The sequence below is a fragment of the Homalodisca vitripennis genome, chromosome 5 (genome assembly GCF_021130785.1).
Source record: "Homalodisca vitripennis isolate AUS2020 chromosome 5, UT_GWSS_2.1, whole genome shotgun sequence".
Classification (NCBI taxonomy): domain Eukaryota; kingdom Metazoa; phylum Arthropoda; class Insecta; order Hemiptera; family Cicadellidae; genus Homalodisca; species Homalodisca vitripennis.
In genome coordinates, this window is record NC_060211.1 from 172,014,964 (window position 1) to 172,019,038 (window position 4,075).

Here is a 4,075-nt window from a genome sequence, read left to right on the forward strand (position 1 = left end):
TCTATTAAAATATCTAAAGACAATTAACAAAAAAACCCCGTATAGTTATAAAAAATGTAATAGACACCAACTATTTTTCAATTTTTATAACAATGGTACTTATTTCAACAAAATCCGTCAATGCACGACCACTTTAAAAGATACCCAACAACAACAAACAAGCCAGGAGCAAAACAACTGATAACTCTCAACTGTGACATGTTTGGCACTCCTGGTTTTTTTTTTATAGAACATTTTGAAATGAAGAATATAATTAACCACAGAAGTTTGAACACCCTGTATATTCCACAGTTAGCCTTTTAATACATACGGTATATGTGCATATTCAGTATATATATGTACCCTGTATATGTGTATCAATGTGAAGTATTTTACTGTTTGATAAGTTCTATTTTATGTGTTTGCATTAGCATTGTTTATTTATTTTTGTATATATTTTATGATTTTAGAACAGTAGTATGTCTCTGGAAAAAAGTTATTGTGCTGAATCCTTTTGGGTTGAAATCAAGTTTTAGGTTGTAAAGTTAAAAGTTTCGATCAGTAAATAAACATAAACTTTGGTAGTTTTAAGATGTAGTTTATTGTTTTTCATCTCTTGTGTAGATTTTGGATTATTGATTTAGATTTAGGAGCTAAGTTTATTCAACCAGTTGTTCTGAATGTTGTGGCGTTAAATCCTTTAAGTAGGCTACCTAATAAATATTTTAAGGTTTTCTAGACACATTTTCCACCTAATCTTTACTGTAGTAATTTTTACAATGTCTAACTATTGAACTGTTACCTGGAGAAATAAAGAGTAATTTGTCCCAAAAAAGTTTGAATGTGAGAGATTATAGTGTTAGTTACAAAACCATATCCAGATAGCAATACTTTAACCAATTACTTTAGTGCTTTTATGCAGTAAAAAGTTATTTGGTTGCTGCATTATAATGTATGGCAGTATTCTCAAACACTTCTTAAGAAATTCAAACGTAATCACAAAAAGCACAACTCCTCCCAGGGGATTCTTGATTCCTTTGGCATGTGTAAGTACCCAAATTATTTCTATCCTGGGTTTAGAGCATATCAACACAAATTGAGAAGACTTTATTTATTTCATTTTTAGTCGCTCTGAATTAACCCATTCACCAACTGGTTTTTCGTACTTGGTAGGCTCTAGAAATTCCATTATTTTTATCAATTGTTGATGGATAGTTTTATTCAAATTTGGTAACAGTAATCTTCATGAGTTTACCTACCATTGACAGTGCAGTTAAGTAATCTAATTATGAACTACTCTGAATCAAAATCCATCATAAATCCATCTGTGATTGCATTACGATTACACCGGCAGTTGTTGACCAATGTTGGAGCTGGCCGTTCCTCTTCCGATTCATAATGATCGGAGTTTTCAAGCAGTTTGCGTATTACACAATCACATTCCTCCTTCAGTGTATCACTCTCAATGCTAAATTTTTCATAAAAATAATTAAAATCGTTCATGCAAAATTAGGTCAGCCTCAAGCTTGCTGTTCCTGGTACCTGAATGCTTAGCGTTGCAGATTTTCACTATATAGTTCAATTCCTAGTTTGGGCATGTAATTTTCACACTCTAAAACAAATCATGACCTACACACAGGTTAAAGCAATGTGATAGATTGTTCCAGATTGAAGCTTCACATCACCTTTTGTGTTCAAAAATGTACCACGACAAAAATTGAGGAGCCAGAGAAGATGATTGGTTATAAAGAGATTTATTATAGAATACAACCTTACTGGCTGAGACTGATGACTGTAATGATCCTGAGGAAATGCATGATGATAATGTAGCGGAAGCTTTATCCTGTGCAGTGCTATCCAAGAATTTTTAGAACAACATTTTAACATAGCACTGTCGCAAACAAGAAGATTTAATGTTAGCCTTTTGAGTTGCTGACTAACATCTGTTTCACATTATTTATCACATCATTTTCTCATCTAATCAGATAATAAGAAACAAGTTCACATATCCTGTTGATAGTACAATATTCTCTACAGGAGCTGTGCTTATCAGTTCGCAAAAGTCTATCCTTCTAAATCAACCTTCACAAGCCTTATAATGTTCAGACTAAATTAGTCTTCATAAGTGTTTGATTTTATTACCAATAATATTACCCCAGAGGAAATTTTGTATCGATCAATACGTAATATCCATTTAATACGTTAGTTCTTACAGAATAATATGTAATAAACATTGAATATGTTCGTTCTTACAGAAGTCATACGTAATGTCCATTTCATACGTTAGTTCTTATAGAAGTAAGTTTATATAAACTTCCCTTGAAACAATATCTTTCATGTTACTATTTTATACTACTTTTCCATTTTGCTCTTATTTACTTTATAAATGCCCGACGTTTTACCTGCATTGCGTAAGTGCCATGCTTGTTGTAAGGTTTTTTATACAAACCAAAAGTGCCATGCTTAATTAGGATATTCAGTAATATTTATTACTTTTCAAGATAAACTAATAATTAAGTTTTACCAAGAGATCAGCTTAGACTAAAAAAGAACCAAGATGTCCTAGGATCAAATGAATGTTTCAACACCTCTACTACAATTGGCTGTATATCATGCTAAAAATATAAAAATTTAACTTAGAAAAAACATCTTATTACAATGTATAGTTATTAATTTAAATTACCATTAACCTCTTTCAACTCAAAAATATTTAATGTGAATTATAAGGAAAATCAGTTGTCCTTTCTAAATATCAATGTTTACACTTATGTGGAGTACAAACTATCCATATCGATCTTTCCAGTAAAATATATTAATTTAATATAATGTTTAAAACAATATAAAAATTCATAGTTGTATTCGCTTTATGAAATCTTGTATTATTTGAAATACATGAAAAACTTGTATGCCATATTTAATCTTCACTTTTCACCATGTTTTTACAACCTTGAATATTAGCATTTTATAAGTTAGTTGTAGTTTATAAATTATTGGTTCCACTACTAGCTTAAGGACACAAAGTAGGCTTGAACATTTTCCTCTTCTGCCTTTCTCTATTATGTAAGTATAGACTATATACACTTACACTCTTAGATCATTCTATGTTTTATTTAACTGAGTATGTTATCTTAAAACAAAGTTCACTAAGTGTTTTCATTTTTAGTTCATAGAATTTCATTCATATCATTTGAAATGGTTACGATTGGTACTCTGACAACAATATAATTCAGGACTGAGGATAAGTATTTTGGATATTTCCTACAGAATTCTTGAATTCATATTTGGAGGTTTATTCGTAAATGTAATAAAAACATTATTTTTTTACGACTAGTGAATATTTTCTACTGATAGGCATTTCAATCACAAGAGTTAATAGTGATGTAAAAGTTGTCATTATGTTATCGGTGACGTAAAAGGAAATAAGGAATTTTATTTTCAGGTGTGCTCGGTTTGCTTTTACAGTGAGGGAAAAGATTGAATAAACTAAGATGGTTATAAATCACAGTAATGTTTTTATCAACTACGTTCCCCAATCATCTAAATTCCCAAAGAATGTTTTTTTACTCCTCTAATTAGGTTAAATCAGATCACCTTTTGATTATGTTAACTACAGGAAAATGACACTTGTGCCCAGCTATATGTGACACAACATAACCACAAAGAAATATTTCAAAATTAAATGTACTAGATATATACTTAAAAATTGTTTTTATGCTAGCTGTTATTTGCAATAGAGTTCCGATTAACTGAATTAAACAAGACCTGAACTATCTCTGATACGAAAATAACTTGGATGATATAGATATAGAATAAAATATTCTAGTTTACATAAAAACTCAACATTTCTTAATAAAAATTATTTATTTTTACAATACTTTACATTACTTACTACCCCTCTGCAAACCAATAATTGTAGCACAGTATTTTGCACCCCGGCAAATCAAAAACTGGCCTTCAGCATAGTTTTATACACGCTACCTAAATGTATTTTTTTTAACAGCTTTAGTTCTCAGTAATTTATATAATTAGAATTTGAATTGGGACTCAGATAATCAGAGTTCTACTGTACTAATTTTTGCCCTGATTGTATGATATT